Source organism: Leuciscus leuciscus, assembly GCF_965113295.1.
Source record: "Leuciscus leuciscus genome assembly, chromosome: 3".
Taxonomy (NCBI): Eukaryota; Metazoa; Chordata; class Actinopteri; order Cypriniformes; family Leuciscidae; genus Leuciscus; species Leuciscus leuciscus.
Genome location: NC_138727.1, coordinates 54,754,756 through 54,781,419, shown reverse-complemented (window position 1 = coordinate 54,781,419; position 26,664 = coordinate 54,754,756). Strand labels below are relative to the sequence as shown.

Sequence of the window (26,664 nt, the reverse complement as noted above, 5' to 3'; positions counted from 1 at the left end):
AGACTATTTTTGTGGTTCGCCCGGAAGCCAGACTGAAATTTTATTGGTTTTATTTATTTTATTTTTATTTTATTGATTAAGTTTATTGGTGTTGAGAGTTATAAATATGTCAGTCTGGTTAGTAATAAGTGAAGCTGGTAATGCTGTTTGTGGAGTTGTTTAATCCTCCTCTGCTGAGATCTTCACAGATTGAATCTCTTCTTTTTATCTTTAGTTGATTAAATCTAAGGCTGTGACTAAAAGTCAGTTGTAGTTCTTGTGTTTCTCTTTCCTTCAGTGATTCTGCTTGTTAACTGCATGTGTTCATCACTAATGTTCAATCATCACTCAATTAATCACTTAATTATCTCATTAAGTTTAACACTGCTTTAGTGTTACTTTAACACTCTGTAGAGTGGGACCATATTTGCTCTGCAGTGTTAATTTAACACTGGGGATTTCGCTGTGTAGATTAGAGATTGGTTTGTAGTTATAGAGCACAGAAGAATCAAGGCTGTTTTTCTTCAGCAGGCCCTAACAATTGCAGTTTTAAAATTTAAAATTTAAAATTTAAAATATTCCCTGCTGTAGGGATGTCGGGAAATAAGCAGGTCATAACAGTTTTGAGAAATTTCGTGGGTTAATAGATAATTACAGCATTTGAAAGTGTGGTAAATGGTTCACTTATGAAGCCAGGAACCTAACCATGAAGGTAGCTGAACAAACTCGGGGTTACAGGATTAGTTTTGAGTTGACAAAACCAAACCGATGCAATCAGGCTTTATTGGTACCATGATGCAGCTCATCAACTTTCTCTGTCAACTCAGGCTTTGACCCTCAAGCTATGATTACTCCAAGCGCGCGTGCACATAAAAGAGTGACGTCGACGCTGAACAACCAATCGGGGGTAGAGCGAGAGCGATATATTTTTCCGTGGAGGAGCAAGAGATAATCATTCAGAATTACGATGAATTTAAATATGTATTTCAAGCTCGAAACAATACGGTCTCTGCGGCCAAAGCAACAGAAGACTGTTGGAGAAAGATTGCTGATTGTTAATGTGTAAGTTAAACAAATAGGCCTATATTTATGTAAAATTATGTATGTATATATGTATGTGTAGCCTATTGTAATATAGCCTATAGCCTATTTTTATAATATATAAAAAATGTGCATGTACTATGTATTAAGAAAGATTAATATTCATTGATTTTTAGATTTTTAGATGCAACCCCAACTCTAAATGTTCTTGGCAGCAGATAAAGACAAAATATAAAAATATAATTCAAAGTGGTGAGTATTTACCACAACCTTTTATTACTTTTGTGAACATTTTATCACAAACACTTGTTTGCAGCAAACAGAAATAAAGACTTAAATTCAGAAAACCAGAATGCACTGTGGCGGAGGAGTTGGCTCTGAGTAGGCAATAAGGGACGGCCGATTATGGATGTGATTACAGGTTCTGTACAATCTGACCCTGGTGCTGGCTCCTCTAAGCAAGTAACACTGGGTACGTGTGCAATACATTACTACTTTTAAGTTTTAAATATGGCTGACTGTATGTTCTGCAGTAGAGGGAAATACAGTGTTCCTGTTGAAGCCAGTACACATACACACAGTCTTCCACACAGAGGTCAGTATGCAGCAGACAGAACACCAAACATAACCTGCTTTACAACAGTTATGCTTTACATTGGCCTATTTTTATTTATTAGGGTGGAGGAAATGAAGACACTCTGTCTGTGTGTTCTCAGACAGTTGTTGATGTTGTAAGGCCCGCTATATTGGCCCAATCTGCCAGTTCGCAAATACACGGGGAAGGTTATCACGTGTTCTGTCCTCACTCATGCAAAGTATTGGTTGGTTAAATTTGCAGTACATTAATCATGTACTCACTCGTTAATTCATCTGACTCCATAAATGAAAGGTTTTAATAATCTGCCTCACTAAAAGTGAACGAATGTTTGACTATTCCTTTAACCATTAAATGAACAATGTCAAAATCAGTTATAATAATCATATGTAACAATTTAATATTTCAGATATCAGAGATCAATTCCACAATCAATTCAAATATCTAAAACATGGTTATACATTGGTTACATCAAATAGTCTTACCCAGCTTGACCTGAGAGAGAGAGAGAAAGAGAGAGGGAGGGAGAGAGAGAGAGAGAGAGAGAGAGAGAGAGAGAGAGAGAGAGGATTAAGTTCACCTTTATTATTACAATTGACTCACTATTATTACAAAAGATTTACAAAAACACACAAATTGTTTTTTTTTTTAATAAATGAATAATTACATTCTTCCCCCTTTTTTTTAAAAACCTCAAAACCAATTCATTATCATACAGTGTACATAATACTTCATTTATTCCCCATAATTCTCTAAACTTTGGTAGAGATTCCACCAACTTGTAGTATGCATACTCCACCCTAATTCGAGAAGCTACCAGACCTAAAAACATAGGCACAACACTTATTGACCTTTGCCCCAACAGTCTGTTTTTCCTTGTCTTCCAAATAGCCAATTTTGCAGTGCCAGATAAAAAATTAATTAAAACCGTCACATTTTTCTTTTGCAATGAATACTTTGGCCCGAAAATGAACAATTGAAAAGAAAAAGATTCACCCAGGGACAGAAAACAATTGCTTAAAAAATCAAAAAGATTAGCCAATCGTGAACACTGCACAAAGAGATGAAAAATTGACTCTGTCTCAGAACAAAACGGGCAACCCACCCCAACACTAGGATTGAGGTGTACCACATGTCTGTTTGTAGCTATTGCCCCGTGTACAATCCTCCACTGGAGGTCACCTGTCCTCTTGTCGATCGGACATTTGTACAGGGTACGCCAGCTGCCTTTAGGGGAAGAGTCAGATCCAAAGAACTGTGTCCATCTTGTTGAAGAAACTCCATTCAAAAATTGCATGTTGGAAACTTTAACACATATCAAATAGAGAGATTTCTTTCCAGCAGAATCAAAACTTTCCAGAACTGGTGTTTTCAGAGTCAGTAAACGGCTTTCATCTTCTACCCAGTCTTCCACAGCCGGGCTTACATTGATTAATGGAAAAAGATGACCATACCCCTCAGCCCACTCATTTAGGGCTTCTGGGTCTTTCAAAAAAACTTGATAATCTGTGTTCAAGTCCTTGAAAATCTCTGCAATGCACTGTTGTAAAAACCGGATTGATTTCACACCACTTCTTTGGCTCAAGTCTTGCAAATCACTTCGCAGGATATGTCCCAGCTTGTTGCACCCAGCCGCTAACAGTCGTGCTCGCACATTTTCAGATGACAACAGTCTTGAAGATAAAAAGGAGTTAAAAAACAATGGTTCCTCAAACAACCAATGACCAGCAGGTGTATTAGGTGATCTTGATACGATAAAAACCTTCCAGGCCTCCAGCACAGATCTATAAAAGGGGGTGAGATCCACCATTTCTTTCTCTGGCAAATTCATTAAAAACAAATGTTTGTCAAAGCCCATTCCACCTGCCCTCCTCAAAAGAGCTGTTGCAGTGTCCATCCAGGCAGAGTTTTTATTAAACAAGAGTCTTTGGGCTGTCTGCAGCCGAAAAGTCATTATCCTGGACTTAATATCCACCAAGCCCTGCCCGCCTTCTTGTACTGGGAGATACAAAGCCGCTCCTCGAATCCAGTGTTGTCCTGACCAGAAAAAAGTCACCAAACTCCTTTGAATACTTTGGATTAGTCCTGTAGGTGGCTGCAGTACGCACAGTTTATGCCAAAGAGTAGAAGCCACTAAATTATTAGCAACCAAAACTCTTCCCCTGTAGGACAACTGGGGTAGCAACCATTTCCAGCGAGACAATCGGGTACACACTCTTTCCTCTAAACCCTCCCAATTTAACTTTTGAGACTCACTTTTCCCAAAATAAACACCTAAAATCTTTAACCCCTCTCTTTTCCATGTAAGATCTCCTGGCAACTGTGGAAGATTTTCAACAGAAAACTGCCCTGCCCAAAAAGCCTCACTTTTGTCCCAGTTCACTCTCGCCGATGAAGCCTTCTCATACACATTGAGTGCATTAACCAGGGCATTAATGTCTTTTTCATGATTGACAAATACAGTCACATCATCAGCATAAGCACTTACAGTAATACTTGAACTCTGAGATAAACCAGGAGCAATAAAACCAGACAAAGTTTTACGTAAATTAAAAAGAAGAGGCTCAATAGCAATGCTATATAGTTGCCCTGATAAAGGACAACCTTGTCTGATACCCCTTGAAACTGGGATTGGCCGGCTTAACCCACCTCCCACTTTTACAATGCAAGCAGCACCAGAATACAGCAATTTGACCATGTTCAAGAAAGAATCACCAATACCAAAAGCTTTTAAAACATTAAAAAGATAACCATGATCAACCCGATCAAAGGCTTTCTCTTGATCTAAAGAAATTAAACCAACTTTCATTTCAAAACTTTTACAAATATCTAAAATATCCCGAATTAAAAACAAATTATCCATTATTGTTCTTTCTGGGATACAATAAGTTTGATCTTTTTGTACAATCAAGTTGAGATATTTTTTAAGTCTGTTAGCAAGACACTTAGACATAATTTTGTAATCAGTAGTCAGTAATGCAACAGGTCTCCAATTTTTTAAAAGAGATAAATCTCCCTTTTTTGGTAATAAAGATAGCACAGCGCGTTGACAAGATATAGGCAAACAACCATCTTTGCTGCATTCACAGAAAACCTCATACAAGTCTTCTCCAATACAGTTCCAGAAACGCTTGTAAAATTCAGACGGCAACCCATCAATACCAGGAGATCGTCCAATACCAAGCTGACCAACTGCAGTAGTGAGTTCTTGAAGAGATAGTTCAGTGTCCAAGGCAGTCTTAGAGTCTGAGTCTATATGAGGCAAGTCTTGCATTAGCTGCTCGGCACAGTCAGTATCACATTGTTCAGCAGCATAAAGACTGGAATAAAAAGTCACTGCATGATGCCTCATCTCTGTAATATTGCTGGTCACCCTCCCATCAGGAAGGCGAAGACATGACATTTGTTTCTGTTGTGCCACTTTGTGCTCCAAATTAAAAAAATAAGCACTAGGAGCGTCCATGTCATTAACAGAGACAAAACGAGACCTTACAAGAGCTCCCTTCACCCTTTCATTCAAAACCAACCCCAGTTCTCTTTTTTTTTTCTTGCAGGTTGTTAAACAGATTAGGATCATATCTATTAATTAAATCCACCTCCATATTTGATATGTCCTTTTCAATTGACTGAATAATTTCTCTTAATTTAATAGTGGAATTAGCAGTATGTTGCAAACAAAACAATTTAATGTTTGTTTTCCCTATTTCCCACCACTGTTTTAAATTTTCAAAAGTGCCTTTACACAATCTCCACTGTTGCCAAAAAGTCTCAAAATGTTTACAAAAATTAAGACCCTGAAGCAATTTAGTGTTAAAATGCCAGTAAGAAGACTTCTTTGTACACTTGGACATATTTATAGTAAGAGAAACCAAATGATGATCTGTGTACCCTACTGGAATAATACAACAATCAATACTCCGACTACTAAGATGATTGGACATATAGATCCTATCCAATCGAGCAGCACTGACTTTGTTATCTGTCATTTTAATCCAAGTATATTGTCTCACTTGTGGATGTTTGATCCGCCACATATCTAAAAGATCTATTTCTCGAATTATTTTTGATAATTGAGATGAAGACTGAAGATGAGGTTCTTCACTTGTGCGATCAATAGTAAAATTCTCAGTACAATTCCAATCACCTCCCATGATTATATTTCCATCAGCACATAACATTAAAGCATTTCTTAATATACTGAAAAAGATGTGTCGTTCCTGTCCCACATTAGGTGCATATGCATTTACAAAGTAAAAAAGAAAACCATCAATATCAGCCTTTACTACTACTAATCTTCCATTTACAGGTTCCTCTTTTTTTAAAACATTAACTCTTAGATCTGGAGAGAATAAGATTGCCAACCCAGCACTCACATTTGTTTTATGGCTTCCCTTCCACCATTAATATTAAGTGAGCCAACCCTCAATACTTCCATTAAAAATACTGGAAGAAAGAGCAAACAGGCAGAAAAGAGCAGAAATATAGAAAAAGACACCATGTGAAGCTTAAAAAAAACAAAACAATTAGAACAGTACTCTTGATGTTCTCTTTTTCTCTATTTTTCGAGCCTTTCTAACAGTGGTTAAATGTTTCTTTAGACGAAACCTCTTCTTTTCGCTCTGGAGATCAACCCCCACAGTCTTCTGAAGAAAAGTAACTGACTTAACAAATTTCTCTACATCAGGAAAGAATTCTTTAACATCAACCTGCTTTCCAAAAGTATTATCCAGAAACTGATCAATTTCCTCTAAAGTATATAAAGAGATCTCCTTCTGGGGATCTTGAGAGCTCTCCTCAAACCCATATTGTGAGCAGGAGTCCATATCCAACACAGAAGACTCATCTGACAAGTCATCCTCTACTGCTGTCACTGAATCTGTTCGACTCTTCTCTGCATCACACACATACTGAGCAGAACTAGTACTTGGCAACACATTCTCGTCACATGTATTGTCCTGTTCAACAACTAAGTGTTCTTTACTCTTAACCACATCATCACCAGTATATGAAACTGTTGCCGCTACCACTGGCATCTCTGAGGTATTCGCCTCTAGATTTAAAACCACGTTCACCTCTGACTGCCTTACCTCCGTGAGGCCTGAAATCTCCTCCTGACCGGTTTGTATGGATGAAGCCTGAGCATTAGTCTCTATCACTGGGCCGATGTTTTCCTGTCCACGATCTTTATGCGGACACATCTGCCGTTTATGGCCGACATCGCCGCATTCAAAACAACGCAAACTTCCGGTAGTTGCATAAATCATATATGCTCCCCCTTCATGTTTTACGCGAAAAGAAACGTTGAGTGTGCGATCCGGTGATTCTAAAAACATGTAAACCTGGTCTCCTAAAAGACATAACATGCTTCAATGACGGGTTCTTACACCCCAGAGAGATCGCTCTGAAAGGACTCGCAATCTTGCCAAACCGCACTAATTCACGCTCTAATACGTCATCAGAGATGAACGGTGGGACGTTCAAAATTACAACTCTACTCGACGCATTATGCAGCGGTGTAACTTGCACTAATTCATCTTTAATGATAAGCCCACTTTCAATCACTTGATTTACAAGTTGTTGTTGTTTCAAAAAAACGACTACAGCTCTATTCATTCTAGAAGCAGAGGAAATATTCTCATGCCCTACCTTCCCTCCTACCGCAACTAAAACATCCTCCACCGTCACTCCATCCTCCGGCATACACCTGAAGCCATTGCGCAGAGAGATGGATGGCGTCTCCGCGTGGAACGCCATCCTCGACTCCCTCTTTTCCACAAAAATGAACTAATACCAAACCATAAAGTACAAAAAAAAAGAAAGAAAAAAGCAGAAGAAGAAAAACAAAACAAAAGGTGAAACTTTCACAGCTTCACTCCCGCCCAGCACTACTCTCACCCACAACCTCCCAACATGCACCACGTGAGAGAGAGAGAGAGAGAGAGAGAGAGAGAGAGAGAGAGAGAGAGAGAGAGAGAGAGAGACAGCAACTCCCTATTCCATTCGTGACCAGCAAAGAGAAGAGCCAGAGAGAGCGAGAACACCTTCCTTTATTCTCTCCTGACCAGGTGACATGGGGGATGGGGGAGACCACCCTCAAATGGCTTCTATTCAATGAAAGGGGGGTTGCCTTATCTGGCCTTATCTCTAAACCAGTTTTCTCTAAACTTCTCTAAACCTTATTTCCTTTTATTTGATCTATCTGGATATGAGATATCTGTACCACTCACTTTGAGACATTTCAAGTGACACCAAAAACATAACAGTCAATGTTAAATATTCACATTAAATCATGTTCTTGTGTGAGTTCAGGTGATCATCTGAGCATGAGAGAGAGGGGGTGAGGGGAGAGGGAAAGAGATGTAGATGACTCGGAGCTGAGACTTTCGTCTTGATGGTGCATAAGAGCCAGTTCAAATGGTAATCTCCAGAGAGGTCCTTTTGTCCTTTCAGGGTCTGGTCACCCCCCGAAACAGACTGTCTGGAATTTCCTAATTTATCAATTCTTACAGTTTTCCCTCCTTGATCCCGTGGGTCACATTCTGATGAACACTTACGGGGTCGCAGTAAGACGTTTGTTATAATCAGAGGTGGAGAATCCAGGGGTCAGAAAGTAAAAGTCCTGCCATATATTTATTCCACCCATGAACTCACACAGCAAAAACTCCAGTGTTAAATGAACTCTCCTGGGAGTTTATTTGGCTCCAGACTCAAGAGTGTTAAAGTTAATTAGATAATTAAGTGATTGTTTGAGTGATGATTGAGCATTATTGAAGACACCTGATGTTAACAAGCAGAATTACTGAAGGAGAAAATCTCTTGTTTAAGTTGCCATTATGGTGATCAGTATTTTCTTTAGTTGGGCTCTTGAGTCTTGACCCTTAAACTAATAACTTTAGATTTTGTTTGGCTGTTGTATCTGAGTTACAACTCTCAAATGAACAAAGAGAAAAGTTGATCAGGTGGTGTTGGTTATGTTTTGACATAATCATAATATGACCTGAATCACAAAACTCATTTAGAGAGTTAAGTTTACCTTGTTGATTACAACAGCCTGTGATTCTAATATTATACCATATTAATCATTTTCAATGTAATCAGAAAGATTTCATGAAAGTTGTTCTGATCAAAAGACTTTGAAAAAATATATTATTTGGACACACTGACACCAAGAATCAGCCTGTGATTCTCAACAATGGTGACAATAATAAAGCATGTTGCAGTGCATTCTGGGTGCCACCAATCAAAACTCATCCATGGCTCCCATCATGCATTGCGGTATGAATCAATTATGATCTGAATTGTCTTGTTTTCCTAATTGAATATTCTTTTTGTCACCATTGTTGAGATTCATACACTGAATCTTGATGTCTGTGTGTGCCTTAAAGAAAGATTTTCCTTTTCTTTATCAGAACAACTTTTAAGAAATAATTTGAATTATATTGTAAAATCTGGATCTTAATCTGTAGAATTACTGTGATGTTGTAATGACCAATATACATTTAAGTCAGAGATTAGGCTCTAATTGAGTTCAGTGATTCAGATCAAATTATGATTATGTTAAAATATAACCAACACCACCTGATCAACTTTTTTTTTTGTTCATCTGGCTGTAATAAGTCAGACCAACAGCCAAACAAAATCTAAAGATAATCATTTGAAGGTCAACTGCCCAACTAAAGCAAACACTGATCACCACAACGGTGTCTTAAAAAAATAGATTTTCTCATTCAGTGATTCTGCTTGTTAACATCAGGTGTCTTCAATATTGCTCAATCATCACTCAGTGAATCACTTAATTAGCTCATTAACTTTAGCACTCTTGATTGTTAATTTAACACTCATATTTTAACACTTTAACACTCTTGAGTCTGGAGCCAAATAAACTCCCAGGAAAGTTCATTTAACACTGGAGTTTTTGCTGTGTTCTAATGATTTAATATCAGTAAATTACTTACAAAACTTTTATTTTCTTTATTTCAAGGCTACTAAAATATAGTGATAAGTTAAAATCTACCTTAAATGATTAAGGTATCATTAAAACCTAAAAATAAAAATAAAATAAAACTTTTTTTTTTTACAAAAAATAAAATAAAATAACTTAGCAGAGGCTGTCTTTTGATATTGTACCTTAACCTTTAAAATAAACGGTATATATTTGTACCTTTTAATGCTTGGGGACATATATGTACCTTTTTGACCCTCAAAAAGGTACATATATGTACCTTGGGGGACAGAAATGGACTCCTGCTGTACCCCTATTTCTGAGAGTGTTGTCTGGTTAGCATTTGCTGTTTATGGTGTCGTTCACACATTTTAGTTCATGCAGATATTTCTCGACCTGCAAAAAACTGTGGTACTTCTGTCTGCTGTTTAGCATTTCACACCCTCCTCGTAAATTTACTTCTCTGATTCGATTACATTTTAGTTGTTGCACAATTTGGTTTGCTATTACCTGTGTGCCACAATTCGGCATACCCCTCCCCCTTTTTTTGGGGGGCACTGGGTAGCACACAAATGAAATTCTGTTTCAGAAATTCAGTTTTAATGACGAAAGTCACACTTCTCCAATTATTATCCTGCTCTGCGAGTGTAATATAATGTTTATTATAATTCAAGTTATAATATAATTATATTATTTTACAATACAAGTCCAATTATATTGGTTTCGGTCTCTGAAGAGTCTCTGGAACGGCTTATTTGTTAAAGTGTTCGTTTTTCAAAAGACGATTTATTTTAGATTTGGCCCTGTAGTCGCAGCCGTACTGGCCAGTGCATTGTATGTGCAACACAGGTCAGGCTGAAAGCCAATGAGGGACTTTGTCGTTGTTAACACTCAATGAACCGCCAGCACATGCTAAACACACATGGTCAAGTCTCTGCTATTTATCATGTCAATACATTTGAATATGAAAAGGCTTTTTTGGCTCAGGGCTGATAAGATGTACATTCGCTTTTTCTCTTTTTTCTTTTCTACACAGCAAAATCCCCAGTGTTAAATTAACACTCTTCAGTGTTTATATGTGTCCACACTACAGGGTGTTAAAAATTAACACTGAAGCAGTGTTGAAGTTAATGAGATAATTAAGTAAACACTGAAGCAGTGTTGAAGTTAATGCAATAATTAAGTGATTAATTAAGTGATGATTGGCTATTAGTGGTGACACCTGATGATAACAAGCAGACTCACTGAAGGAAAGAGAAAAAACAATAACAGAAAAAAGAGAAACACAAGAACTACTGACTTCGAGTCATTACACATTGTTGCACTTATTATTACCAGTTTGACTTTATTTCTGTCATACATCGACAAAAGTTATTGAGAGTCAACAGAAGTTTAGACGGTAATATTTTATGGAATTTTTCTTTTCAAGTTACCATTTTGGTGGTCAGTGTTTGCTTTAGTTGGGCTCTTGACTCTTTTCATTTTTTAATATTAGTTTTTCTCTGGTTGCTACAACTCTGTGTTTATAAAGCACATTTGTTACTGCAAGAGAAAACATGACCTGCTCACAATATGTTGTGATGATAAAAACATTATCATGTAGTGTCCTGATTCACTGATGTCATTCAGACTCTAAATCTTTGACTATATGCTTGATGTCTCGTTTTAGTATTGGTGATTGTAACTCTGAGATTCTACAGTTTGAGATCCAACAGCAATATGAAAAATTTTGAAAATACTTTGAGCAAAGAAGTTTTTGTGTTTAAACGCACAGACATCAAGAATCAGCATATGAATCTCAACAATGGTGACAATAAACAAACTAGTGACAAACAGATCAACTCTGAACATCACAAAACAAGATACTAAAGTCAGAACAAAACAATAGCAAAATAAAAGCCAACAGAAAAAAACAATGAAAATTACAGGACAATTCAGCTGCATAATTTATTCATGCTGCAATGCATAATGTGAGCCATTGAGGTGTTCTGATTGGTGGCTCCCATCATGCACTGCAACATTAAGCATTTGTTTGATTGTCACCATTGTTGAGATTCATATGTAGATTCTTGATGTCTGTGTGTGATTTTAAATCCTTCAGATCTTTAAAACATTGCTGGAAGTAACTACTGTAGTGAAAAATTAATAAAAACATGTGGATAATCAGTTTATAATGCTGGGTGACATCATTGAATCAGGTCACTAGTAATTTCAGGATTAATAAAATTTATTTTATTAATTTTATAAATCAGTAATTTCAGTAATTTCAGGAAACACAGCCCAAATCATAGTTTATTTTGCCACAACACATATGCTCTATAAGCACAGAGTTGGAGCAGCTAGAAAATTACTAATGTTACACAGTAAAGGGTCAAGAGACCAACTAAAGCAAACACTGACCACCATAATGGTGACATGAAACGAAACATTCCATAAAACATTACCATCTAAACTTCTGTCAAATCTAAATAAGACCGTGTGTAGATGTATGACAGAAATAAAGTCAAACTGGTAAAATAATAAGTGCAATAATGGCTCGAAGTCAGTAGTTCTTGTGTTTCTCTTTTTTCTATTCTTGTTTCTCTTTCCTTCAGTGAGTCTGCTTGTTATCATCAGGTGTCACCACTAATGGCCAATCATCACTTAATTAATCACTTAATTATCTCATTAACTTCAACACTGCTTCAGTGTTAACTTAATTATCTCATTAACTTCAACACTGCTTCAGTGTTAATTTTTAACACCCTGTAGTGTGGACACATATAAACACTGAGGAGTGTTAATTTAACACTGGGGATTTTGCTGTGTAGGTTTCAAATTAGGGCTGGGCGATTTAAATCGCGATATTGTTATGCGCATCTCGTCAGTAAAGCCGGTTCCTTGATTTAGTAGTAAATCACCATCACCTGCTTTCAGATGGAGCGGCATTTAGGGCTGAGAAGATAATTAAGTGATTCATTTAGTGATGATTGAGCATTATTGAAGACACCTGATGTTAACAAGCAGAATCACTGAAGAAGAAAAGCACAAATTGTAAGTTACCATTAAGGTGATGGGTGTTTGCTTTAGTTGGGCTCTAGACCATTATATGTTTACTTTAATATTTACTGTTGTTTGTCTGCTGTTATTGATTTATAACAGTTAAATGAACAAAGTAAAATGTTATCTTATAGTGTTGGTTATGTTTTGACATAATCATACTGTGATCTGAAAAGTAAAACATATTAAGATAGTTTGGTTTAACTTGTTAGCAGCAGTTTTGTGATTCTTCAGCCTATGATTATCAGGACTTTACTTATAATTCAAAATATTTAATAAACATTGCTCTAATCAAAAAGACGTTCAGACATCAATAATCAGCCTGTGAATCTCAACAATGGTGGTGACAATAATAAAGCATGTTGCAGTGGCTGCCACCAATCACAACTCATTAATGGCTCCCATCATGCATTGCGGTATGAATAAATTACGATCTGAATTGTCTATGTAATTTACTTTTCCTCATTGAATATTCTGCTCCTCACCATTGTTGAGATGCATAGACTGAATCTTGACATCTGTGTGTGCCTAAAAGAATGATTTTTTTTTTTAAACAAGTTTTAAGAAATCCTTTATATCAAAAATTCTGGCCATTTATTCAGATTCACAGTTATGCTGTAACCAACAACATAAATCGAAGTTAGAAAGAAGGATCTTAATGAACTCAGTGATCAAGTTCAAATGATGATTGTCATAATATAACCAACAAAGATCACTTTTTTTTTCTTTGTTCAACTGGCAGTTTTAACTCAGATACAACCGCCAAACAAAATCTAAAGTACACATGAAAGGGTCAGAGCCCAACTAAAGCAACTACCCATCACAATAATGGTAACTTACAATTTGCGATTTTCTCCTTCAGCGATTCTACTTGTTAACATCAGGTGTCTTCAATAATGCTCAATCATCACTAAATTAATCACTTAGTTATCTCATTAACGTAAACACTCTTGAGTGTGGACTCATACACTCCCAGGAGTGTTAATTTAACACTGGAGGTTTTGCTGTATACAAAGAGCCGTAGTTAACTGACAAGCTGAGCCATATCGCATTAAATATCGTTGGCGATACGTCCGCGATATTGATGTGATTTGGCTCAGCTTGTCAGTTAACTACGGCTCTTTGTAGTAAATGCCGCTTCATCTGAAAGCAGGTGATGGCGATTTACTACTTATCAAGGAACCGGCATTACTGATGAGATGCGCATAACAATATCGCGATTTAAATCGGCCAGCCCTATTTCAAATACCTTTTCTTCTCATTTAGTCTTTTTTACTGGTCATTTTAACGTTTGATTATTCTAAGTACTCTGACTTTATATTTACCCGCTTAGATCAGGAAACTACATCGCAAGTTCCTCACCAGGTCTCCGGCACAAGTGGTCAGCCCCGAAGATCAGAAGTTGAGGCAATTGGCTAAATATCTAGGATTTTGCCGTACACGCGCAACAATCAAAGATATATTCAATAGCCCCCTTGGATGCCCTTCAGGAACTTAATTCAATCATTTTACAAAACTATTCAATTAGAACAGAAGTCATCGAAAGCGTCCAAGCTGGGTTGATCAACCAGCATCTCGCTGATCCTAGTCGGACTAACCCATCCTCTCATCCAAGTCGCCCGCACACTTCCTGATATCAGTTATTAGCCGTGGCTAATCTCTGACGCAACCTTGTGGTAATATACGGATCCATTTGGAAAAACAAATCTCAGAGTAATTCAGAATACATTCAAACATAACAATATTTCATTCTCTGAAGCCTTAAATATGAAAAGTTTTTTTTGTTTCAGGATTAATGAGATGCGTTCGCAGTTTCTGATTTTCAAATTCATTGTGAATCACATTATAGCCACCAAATTTAGCATAGACACACGTGTTTAATTCAGTTTACACAGGACACATGGCCTAGAATACAACATCTACAACCTTTTTACCTAAGTGTTCCAAATACACCCACAGCAAAGCAATAGAATACAACATCTATATCACCTTTGCCTAAGTGTTTCAACTACACTGTTAACCCTTGCTGTAAAAAAAGCCGTAATTCAGACAGTATCATACCATTTTCCATTAAAACAGTAATATACCCTAGAAAACAAAACTAGCCTACAGGAATATACTGTAAATGAACAGTGCTCCAAATCGACACTCAGAGGCTGTTTTCCCAATCACACCCTATACCCTCATTCACTATTCCCTACATTAGTTCACTAATATAGTCCCGTTGACAGAGTGAATGAAAAGAAGAGAGTGAATTGAGACACTGATGAACACCTGATAAGCAGAATCACTGAAGGACAGAGAAAAAAGAACAGAAAAAAGAGAAACACAAGAACTACAACTGACTTCCAGTAACACTGAGTGTGAAACCAGTTTACAAACCAGTTTACGATTATTTCTTTCATACATGTACAAAAGTTATTGTTGAGAATTAACAGAGATTTAGTTAATAATAAAATTTGTTGTCACCATGATGAAGATCAGTATTTGCTTTAGTTGGTCTTGTCTCTTGACTTCTTACCTTTCATCTCTCTCTGACTGCTGTAACAGTGAGTTTATAAAACACATTTGATATGGCAAGAAAAAGTCAAGAGGTAGTTGATCAGGTGTTTTTATTATTTTGTGATGATGTCACAATCATCTTGGACTATCTGATTCTGATTTTCAGATTTTTTCTCTATATATTAATTGAAATTATGGATATGTCATATTTAGCATAAATCTGTGTATCTACAAAACAAAATCAATATTTCTATAATCAGGTCTTCTGAAAAATAACAATCATATAGTGCATTCAATTTTATTTTACTCCTGCTTGACTCAGACACACACAGATATCAACAATCAGCACATGCATCTCAACAATGGTGAAAAGTTTCATATCGCAATGCATGCTGGGTTCCAGGATAATATAAAACTCCCAGCATGCACTGCTGCATGAATAATAATAAATAAAGAAATATTGCCACCATTGTTGAGATTAATGTGCTAAATTGTGATATCTCTGTGTTTCTAAAATATAGTGTAGCTCTGTTTTTTTTGGTTTATGCATGATGTGTTAAAAAAAATGAGTCATAGTAATTTATTGCTGTAGGTTCATAGTAGTGCTAATGTAACACTTTTGATCGAGGATAAAACTCTGAATGAATAAGAATTAATTCCTTAGTGAATGAACAGGCAATATGATGATTTTGTCATCATAAGCATTACAACCACAATCATTCATAAACTGTGTGCGCACAAGCGTGACTTGCAAAAACACAGCTCAAGCAACAACAGAAAAACTAATGTTTTAGCATCAGCATCCCAACTAAAGCAAGCACTGATCTCTATAATGGTAACTTCAAACAAACATTTTCAATAACAATTTCTGTATGACAGAAACAAAGTCATACTGGTTAATAATAAGTGTAATAATGTGTAATGGCTGGAAGTCAGTTGTAGTTCTTGTGTTTCTCTATTTTCTGTTCTTGTGTTTCTCTTTTCTTCAGTGATTCTGCTTATTAACAGCAGGTGTTCATCACTAATGCTCAACAATCACTTACATATTCTCTTAATTATCTCACTGCAACACTGTCTCAGTGTTACTTTTTACTCTTTGTAGTGTGGATTTTCCTGTGGGGTGTAAAGGGTTAACAGTGTAAGATAAAAAGACACACCCACAAAATGTATTTTAACAGTAATAAACTGTAAGTTATAAAACAGGTTTATACTGGCAACACTGTTGCCAGTAGTTTACTGTAAAATTTCGTTTTTTGGGTCACCATTGTGCAGAAGAGTAGAGCCTGTGCTTCAGTGCAGGAGAAGATCTACAAATATTGATGATATGCTGCATGTTGCTTTATTTAACAGGCGGTGACTGTGTAGTTGCTGGTCCAGTGGAAATCTCTTTATTTGCAAAAGTTTTGTTGTGGTTTCAAATGAAATAAATTCACAGTAATACTTTGCTCACGTTATTAATGCATTATACATTTTAGTTTAATACATGTAAATGACAGTTGGTCAATTTAAGGTTTCTGCAAGTGAAATTAGTTAACTCGAGTTTTAGTGCATTTTACAGTAACATACTGTAGATTACAGTAAAGAACTGCACAATTAACAGTAAATTACTGGCAACAGTGTTGCCAGTATTTTACTGTAAAAAAAAACGGTAAGGTCTAACAGTGTACACTTACAGTAAAGCAATCCTGTGTTTAAACAATAAACTTTAAATTAGCCTATGTGCATGTTGTAGCACAAACAACCGAATTGTGTTCTATGTGCACGATGTGTTAACCCTCTGGGGTCTGAGCTGTTTTCTGGGCCCTGGAGGTGTTCTGACATGCTCTGACATTTGTGGTTTTTTCTGTTACTAGTGACATTTTCATGGCTAAAGTCTAATTACACTGTATTCAGCACAAACTCTGCTACAATAATATATCAGCAGCATGTATGTAAAAGTTTGTAGTTTTGAGATAATGACATTTATGCGTGGTTTGTGAAAATACAAAAAAAAATTCTCACTGAAATAAGGCCATGAAACCCATACTGATTATTTCTTCACAAGACTTTTGAAAATTGTATGACGTAGCCTAGAATATTTGCTCCAAAACTATGTGAAAATCACCCTGACTGCTCATTCAGATAAGACAATATATTGATTTTAAATTTCTAAGACGTGTTTTGTGTGAAAAAGCCTTATGCGAAAAGGCGTGATCATCTCATGAATATGTAAGCCTTCAACACCTGAGAAAGACAAAGACACTCCCCTAACTGCCCTATTAGGAGCTATCAGGCCCTGTCATTCAGAGCAACCTTGCACAAAGAATGAGGAGATTTAAAAAAGAATGGCTTTTAGATTGTTTGGATTTATTTACAACACAATATAATCCAAAAATACACAACAAATGACAAAAGAGCACATTGAAAACAATGATCCAAAGACAGAGACCTTTGTGCCATTCCTAAAAACATTGTACATACCTTTCATTTCCAAGGTGTTTGATTTTCACTTTACCATGTTCATGTACAGAGACTCATGTGAATGTTGAAGTCAGCAGGACTCAGTTGCATCTGGTCCCTGAAAGAAAAAGAAAAAACTGTGAACATACTGATATCAAGAGAAACTATAGGGCTGCACGATTTTGGGAATAGATTATAGATTTTTCTGGTTAAAATTTCTTTTTAAAATCCACAGAATACACACACACACGTTTCCAACAATATATAATGAACACCAGGTTTGTTGTGCCTTGTAGGCATAGGCTACGCAGTGCTGCATAAAATAATAATAACAATAAATTAAATCTTCCAAAAGATTTCAAGAACAACTACGCTAGAGAAAAATATATTGATTATCATATGTTACTTCAAATGTTTCCATTCGTTATGATGATATGAAATGAGATAATAGTAAAAACATAAAGCCTAATGTTTGGTGCATTTTTCCTTTCAAACGCAATCGCGCTCCAAAATATGATGCATTCAAACGCCATCGCGCTCCAAAATATGATACATTCAAACGCCATCGCGCTCCAAAATATGATACATTCAAACGCACAGCGCGCTCCAAAATATGATACATTCAAACGCACAGCGCGCTCCAAAATATGATACATTCAAACGCCATCGCGCTCCAAAATATGATACATTCAAACGCACAGCGCGCTCCAAAATATGATACATTCAAACGCCATCGCGCTCCAAAATATGATACATTCAAACGCGATCACGCTCCAAATATGATACATTCAAATGCACAGCGCGCTCCAAAATATGATACATTCAAACCCACAGCGCGCTCCAAAATATGATACATTCAAACGCCATCGCGCTCCAAAATATTAAACATTATGGTTATACATATCTATGTTTGAGCAGATATCCACAAACAGTATTTAACAGGAAACACGGGTCTAAATAGTATAATATTCACCATATATCTAGCAACAGTTCAACTGCAATGTGAAGTTTATGCAACAATACCATAAACTAATAAGTAAGAATTTCTTACCTTACATCTTTCTTGTCTTCAAATCGCGTTCTTCTTCTTCTGATGTAAATCCAATGTAAGCTCAGACGTGTCTTCCAAACTGGACGAAAATCAGAGACTTGTGAAGTGTTTTGGTGTTTTGTGTTTGAGGTAACGAGGGCGTTCGCGTTCCATGTGGAGATTTGCATGTGAATCTCTTTTGCGCGAGTGGGCGTGTCGAATTAAAAAGTAATTAGCAAGCGTTTGAGATACTGGACATCCTGTTGGTTTTATACAAATTACTTAAACAGAGAATATTTGTTTTCAGTTTGAATCCGATCATTTAAAAGTACACACTTAAATGTTTATAAAGGTATATGGCTCATAAATGTGTCACAAGTATTCAGTGGCGGAGCCAGAGGGGGGTCCGGGGTGGCACTGGACACCCCTGACATGCGATTGGCCACCCCGGGTGCCACCCCAAAATTTTATTTGCTACTGGCAGTTGCTGATGCTGATTAAAAAAAAAAAAAAAAAATTACGTTCGCCAGCAGCGCGACGCGCGCGCAGTTTTCAAACGGACGAGCAGAGGACGAGATCATAAAGGCACATAGTTACAAGATACTGAACTTCGCCGAATAAGAAAACATCATATTTGAAGTAAGTTTTTAAGGTTTAGCATCAGGGGGGTTTGCTCCGAATACATTCTGCCTAATACACGCATATACAGTAGGCTACCTTGCCGTGTGTACGTTACAGTATAGCCTACAAATGTTCTAGCTAATGTGAGGATAGGAGATGAAAACGCAGGCAAAGAAGAGCAGAAACAAGAGCAGATATTATAATGCGATCACTATAGGACTGAGAAGCTTTATGGGTGTAGGGTGTTGATGGACTCGATCTACTGTGTTTTGATCATCATTAAATCTGATCTAGATGTAGTCTTTGATAAAAATGCGATTTTCTCAGCTTTTTGCTCATGTTGCTTTTTATGAAACTTGCCAACATTCAAGTGTTGATAAAAAAGACGCACGATGCTAGAATAAAACAGTTTTTTTTTTTTTTTTTTTTAAAGCACATCAGGGTCTGTTCTTTCTTTTGGTATGTTCAGATATTCATACAACAAAATATTCTGGGGTGCCATGAAATTGTGAAAATTACCAAAAACACCATTTTTTTTATACTGGAAAGAGTTAAGATAAAAATGTTGGTAATTGGATGATGATTAGAATATGAATATGATTGGAATCATATTTTAAATTTGGCATATTTTTTAACAGGGTCAATTAAACATAAAAAGAAAGGGAGAGATAGGCTATAAGAGTTCTTTTTAATAAGCACAAACATAGTCCAGTCATTTTATGAAAAAAGGTTTAACAAATTGCAACAGAAGCAAACTCAAATAATAGGGGTGTAACAAAATATCGTGTCACAATATATCGCAATACAAAAATGTAACAATATGTATCGTGGATAGTTTTCTAGTTTTCAGTATTGGTGTCAGTACTACATTAAACTACTATATATAATGTTGAATATAATGTATAACAATCCAATAGGGGAATATTTGTGTGTCCTGATAATGCCAAATGTCTTATGTTACCAGTAAAAAGTGGCCTACATTATTTTAAATATATCTAGTCAGTGACAGAGTGCTAGCATATTCATCTAAGATAATTCTGTATTTTCAACTTCAGAATCATGAATATTTTTATTCTGGTGTCACCATTGTCCTGTGCATTGGGTTACCAAGCCTATTCATAAACACCCACAATGTAATATCAAATTTAGCATTTTAATCAACAGTTCATTTTTTGTCAACCTTTATCATATGTCTTGTAGTATCGCAATAATATCGTATCGTGAGTTCAGTATTGTGATATGTATCGAATCGTGACATGAGGGTATCGTTACATCCCTATCAAATAATGTTGTATCCTCAATATGTCCTGAGTAAGGAAAAAAAGTCCAGAAGAATCCCATTAGGGGAAAGTTTTGAAAACTGTTTCTGGAGATTCACTTTTTATTTTACCTACCTTTTGTCTTCTGCATTCTCCTTACCATTGTCTCCTGTTCTTCCCTCAGACTCGTCCCCCAGAAACAGTCCCACAGACCCAAACCCCATCTCTTAAAAATTAATAAAGGCTGGTTTCTAAAGTACTTCCTGCCTCTATGTATTAATGCTCATCATGGGTAGCCTAAATGGGTTCCATTCAGACCTTAACATTAAGTATTTTACAGTTATATGTCAACAAGATTCAACAAGACATTTTCACCTGGCTATATCCACTGTTTAGATCTGTTGTGGTATTTATGCAAATTAGCACATACATAATTAGATTATGCACCATTTGTCCATGTTAACAAACAATTTTAAAAAACTTGTAATACATTTTTTGTTTGTCTTGATGTAAGTAATCAATTCAGTAATTTTCATGGTGATATATAAAGGTTACAATTTTTACCCTAATTTTACCCTATACCCTATTCATGTGAGAGAAAGAATGAATAGGCTATATTTGGGTCTTTTTCGAAACTTTCCCCTAATGGGATTCTTCGGGACTTGTTTTTCCTTACTTAGGACATATTGAGGATGCAAAATCAGTTGAGTTTGCTTCTGTTGCAATTTGTTCAAGGTTGACCCCCATTTTGGCTTAAAATGACTGGACTAACAGGCAGATCAGAACCCAGCCCTTACATCACCACTGGCTAGTCAGAGTCAGTGTGGTCAGACTTCAGGACCAGCAACAGGTCAGAGCATCTACCAGACACAGGCAGTCAATCACATACCAAATTCAGGAATTTAAGTTGAGAAGATTTTGCCAGATTAAAAAACAATTTTTTTAATAAATTAAATAATTATAATTAGAAAGAATAATTATAAATTATTATAATGAAAGAATTATGTTGTATTAAATCTTCATAGGATAAGATTTTATATTGACGGGCAATAAAATTGTTTACATTTTTCAAGTACATGTCTGCTTGATGCCTGCTATATCTAATAAAAATAAAAAATAAATTGTAAATGAGTTTTTTTTTTTGTAAATAAATTCAGCAGTTCATAACAGACACATGCTACGGTATCTTATCTCCTTGGTGCTTCAGCTTTGTTTTCTGCAAATATTTTGGATGTTCAACACTTATAGACACAAACAGAGTGACCCAATTCCTTCCATAAGCTTTTCCACTGTGTGTGTGTGTGTACTGTGTACTGTGTACCCCCGCAATTAGCAGTGGCCACCCCCTGGCCACCCCATGTATAAAACTCTAGTTCCGCCACTGCAAGTATTCGCTGAGTTTTGTTTCAGTTTATAGACGTGCTCAAGAAAAAAAAGTTCACCGCGACGGAGAGGCAGAACGCACACCCTGTTTATTTTCTTTATTTTACAAAAGCACAATGTTTTGATTTGATTGTAAGTGGACACATACAAAAGTAGAAATATCACAGATTATTTTTTTATATTTCTTTTTTCTGTATAACCATAAATGACGGAGTAATTTAAGTTTATGTTGCTGCTATGTGAAAAAAATCCAGCAAAACGCGTCGGCGCGTTTCTCGACCTCAGAGGGTTAAGCACAATTTCAAATTTGAAAATGCAGACAGGTTCAATGAATTTAGATGTTAAACATTTAAGCTATTTGCTATTGGGCTGCTACCCGACTAGCAAATGACGCTAATAGCTGAAGTTGTTAGGTCAGTAAGAGTTTTAGATGCATTTGAGCTTTGGTTACTTGCAGAGTGCTGGTTTTTGTCATTAGATTGTGATTGTCTGCGTTTTATGAAATAGGGTGGAGGTCTGCCTCTGCCCAGTGACCAACACTTTTCCTCTGTATGGCCTGTTTTGTGACAGGAATTACAGAATCTGTTCAGTTTGCCACAGTGTGGCTTTCTGAATTCTCCTGCAGATGGAGGATCTTCATGACATTCTAACACAGCTACCTCACCATGCATTTGTTTTCGTGACTCAATTCTTGTTGCCCAACTAACAATACCTTCGAATGTGTTTTGTGCTGGAGAAGCACCACACATGAGTGATTGCTGTACACGCGGCCCTGCATTTGTAAGCAGGAATTCAAGGAGAATTACATTGTTGTGGTTAACACCCTCAATTCCAGAATACTCCTCAAAAAGTTCAAACATATTTTCTGCATATGTCTCAAACGATTCTTCAGTACTCTGTTTCCGATTGAAAATCAATTCCCATCCAACAGGACTGCAACCACACAGCTCGCGAAGGCATTGTTTTAGTCTATTCAAGATTTCGCTCTCAGGCTCATTTTGATGCATTGACTGCACAATGGTGCCTGTCATCAAAACCTGTGGTATCTTATAGTTCAGAACATCTGGAATTGAGCTGATAACAATTTGCCAAATATCTTTTGGTTCTAGCTGAAATGCATGTTTTAGACTAACAATGTGTCTCCACCATGGTTCAAATGGCCCTTTCAAAGGGAATGGTCCGATCTCTGCTTTAAACAAGCTACATTCAGTTACTGTTAAAGGACGCCGAATGGTTGACTCTGTGCCGTTTGGGTGCCGTATCACCTTAAGGGCAGAAACAGGCACTCTTTTCATAACTTTATCACATGCTTCATCTGTCTGAAAAGATACAAGATTATTAGAGCAGGCTGCCTCATCTAAGAAGTGTACATTTTTAGCCCAATCACTGTTAAGCTTGTTGGGAGACTTGCTTTTAGCATTTAGCTTAGCCTTAAGATCTGCAATGGTGTCTTTGTGATTTTTACACTTTTTAGTCAGGGCTAACAGCTCAGCTAGTAATTTATCTAGCTGTGTTTGAAGATCTTGAATCTTTTCCTCAGACTTTTGTGCCTCTGCATTTTTAGAATGCACTTCTTCACATTTAGCATCCATAAGCGAAGATAGAAATTTTGTTAACTCATTTAGCCGTTTATAACTTATGAAGTTTAAAGCCTCAATTATTTCACCATGTTTTGATTTCTTCTGCTTACTACCCACTGTTTTCCACCAAGCGAAAATTTCATTGTCAATAGCATCCATGTTAAGACCTTTTCTACTGAGTTTGTACAGTGTAGGCTCAACCTTTTCGGTCCATAATGTAAACAGGACATGATCAGTACACATGATTTCACAATAATGGGACTACTTAGATTATTCTGATACTTCTAATCTCTGTTTCATGCCATTCATATAAACTTGAATTAAACATAAACAATTCAGTCAGCCAGTGACACAAAAGGGTTAAGGGTTTTGGACGCAGCATGGCTTTAGCATTTAGCATTAGCCTTGAGCGTTTTGAAAGCAACATGGACAATAGCATTTAGCATTAGCCTTGGGTGCTGCATGGCTTAGCATTGACAATAGCATTTAGCATTAGCAATGCAAACATTTCTTCAACACTTCTAAAAATGCAAAGCAAATTTACTTACCACAACCGTGGAAGAAAGAGAAGATGTTCAAACCTCTTGTTGATTTTAAAATCCCAATACTTGCTGGAGAGGACGTTTCTCGTGAAACTGTTTTGATCTGTTTTGAGATCACGTCTCGAGGTCACAATTTTGTAAGGCCCGCTATATTGGCCCAATCTGCCGGTTCGCCAATACACGGGGAAGGTTATCACGTGTTCTGTCCTCACTCATGCAAAGTATTGGTTGGTTAAATTTGCAGTACATTAATCATGTACTCACTCGTTAATTCATCTGACTCCATAAATGAAAGGTTTTAATAATCTGCCTCACTAAAAGTGAACGAATGTTTGACTATTCCTTTAACCATTAAATGAACAATGTCAAAATCAGTTATAATAATCATATGTAACAATTTAATATTTCAGATATCAGAGATCAATTCCACAATCAATTCAAATATCTAAAACATGGTTATACATTGGTTACATCAAATAGTCTTACCCAGCTTGACCTGAGAGAGGGAGAGAGAGAGAGAGAGAGAGAGAGAGAGAGAGAGAGAAGGAGAGAGAGAGAGAGAGAGAGAGAGAGAGAGAGAGAGAGAGAGAGAGAGACAGCAACTCCCTATTCCATTCGTGACCAGCAAAGAGAAAGAGCCAGAGAGCGCGAGAACACCTTCCTTTATTCTCTCCTGACCAGGTGACATGGGGGATGGGGGAGACCTCCCTCAAATGGCTTCTATTCAATGAAAGGGGGGTTGCCTTATCTGGCCTTATCTCTAAACCAGTTTCCTCTAAACTTATCTAAACCTTATTTCCTTTTATTTGATCTATCTGGATATGAGATATCTGTACCACTCACTTTGAGACATTTCAAATGACACCAAAAACATAACAGTCAATGTTAAATATTCACATTAAATCATGTTCTTGTGTGAGTTCAGGTGATCATCTGAGCATGAGAGAGAGGGGGTGAGGGGAGAGGGAAAGAGATGTAGATGACTCGGAGGTGAGACTTTCGTCTTGATGGTGCATAAGAGCCAGTTCAAATGGTAATCTCCAGAGAGGTCCTTTTGTCCTTTCAGGGTCTGGTCACCCCCCGAAACAGACTGTCTGGAATTTCCTAATTTATCAGTTCTTACAATGTGAATGCACTGGGCTTTTTATTATGGCAAACATTTGAATGTGTGGCATAAAAAAGGGACTGGCCCTTACACATCTCTTTTATTGTAGGATTTTTCACAACCTGCCCCAGAAACTGAGGCCTCTACCTCAATGGGCTTCAGAAGAAATGTGTGGATTTAAAACCCTTGACATAAATTACAGTCAGTCCTGCGTTTGTAGGAAGTCAAGGAACTTTTTGTGATTTGTTGAGCCTCCAGAAAACTTGTAACGATCATGTTTGTGGTGGAATTATGTTTCAGGTGGAAACAGACTCAGTCAGGGCCCTGTACAAAAGGAGTCTTGAACTAGACTGCACACTAAAGGAGTCTTGAACTAGACTGTTCACTAAAGGATCTGGACTGAGCTGAGGAGGCTAAAACTTATTTAACCAAGTAACACTTTAGTATGAATATTTATTAATGCAACTTTGTCTTGCTCTTTCTCCCCCCCATCCCACAAAACCAATAAAACAGTTTGAGACCTATCTGCAGTTTCAATGAGCTTTTATTAAGTGTAATATTGTATGGTGATTGCATCTACATCTGCACCAGCTGAGTGGTCCGCTCTGGTGACTCTGAAGCGCCGAACACAGGTGAAACGTGCCTTTAGGATGCCAAAGGTAATCTCTATCTTCACTCTGGTTTTACTGAGGGCCACATTGAAGCGGTGCTGTGGCCCTGTCTGAGGGTCATGATAGGGGGTTATTGTGTAGGTTTTTCTATCTCAGTTCAAATTAAGTGTTTTGTATTGTACCAAATTTAACTTGCTTTCCTCAAAGCGCTGACACAACAAAGACTCACGGAAAATTGAGTCAAGCACTGGAGCCAGGCTATTTGGCATCCAAACTTGTGATCATACGTTCATGACCACCACAAGTCGTCTGCAGAGGATATGTTTAGTAGATCATTGTTAAATCTGTTAATGTTACTATTAATTTAAAGATTCATATCACAGAAAATAATCGTCTCACATATTCACATCATCTCTACTTGAACATTAAGGCTGTGATAGGACTTCCTATTAACATAATCTGCCTCATGTTCCCCTAGAGCAGTGGAGATTGGAGAAATAGACTGCATAAATGTTGCAATGACTCTAGGGAATCCTATAATAAGATTAACAGAATAATAATAAAAAAGATTTAAAATAATTCTTAACATGTATTGTATAGTACATTTGTGAAATTTGCTTTTTGAAAAAAAAAAAATGTGTTCATGTGATGTCACCCTATCAATATATCTTACCGGCAATTTTATAAAAGCCCTCTTTTATGGACATGGTCGATAAATGTCCGGGGAACACTATTAATGAAACTATTCATGTACTCCTGCAGATTGACCTTGCGAATGGTTCGACAAACCGTGTTTTCCCCTAGCTTCTGTGCGTCACCCACCGTGCAAGTATGTACCACTTGCAAAAAAAACGCAACGCAATATTTGCGGTACAGTAAGTGCATGAATTCGACGTGTTAAATTCTTTATGTGCGGCTCAAGAAGTTCGCAAAGATAAGACATTGCTTCCGCGGAAAATCTGTATCTTTCATACAAATAACTATCAGGAAAGGCAA

General features: G+C 36.8%; 2 long non-coding RNA genes across 3 annotated transcripts in view; one reads left to right on the top strand and one right to left on the bottom strand.

Annotated features, from left to right (window-relative positions):
- Positions 1-26,664, bottom strand: part of LOC309493934 — a 189,043-nt gene that overhangs the window by 102,232 nt on the left and 60,147 nt on the right. The gene's annotated exons all lie outside the window — the stretch shown is intronic.
- On the top strand, positions 1,202-25,450 carry LOC309493962. 2 transcript variants are annotated; one of them, XR_014204140.1, is made up of 4 exons: positions 1,205-1,272; positions 1,442-1,482; positions 25,167-25,228; positions 25,358-25,450. It is a non-coding gene; the product is annotated as an uncharacterized lncRNA (long non-coding RNA). The 2 variants fall into 2 exon arrangements; XR_014204139.1 differs by having other exon boundaries at positions 1,202-1,482.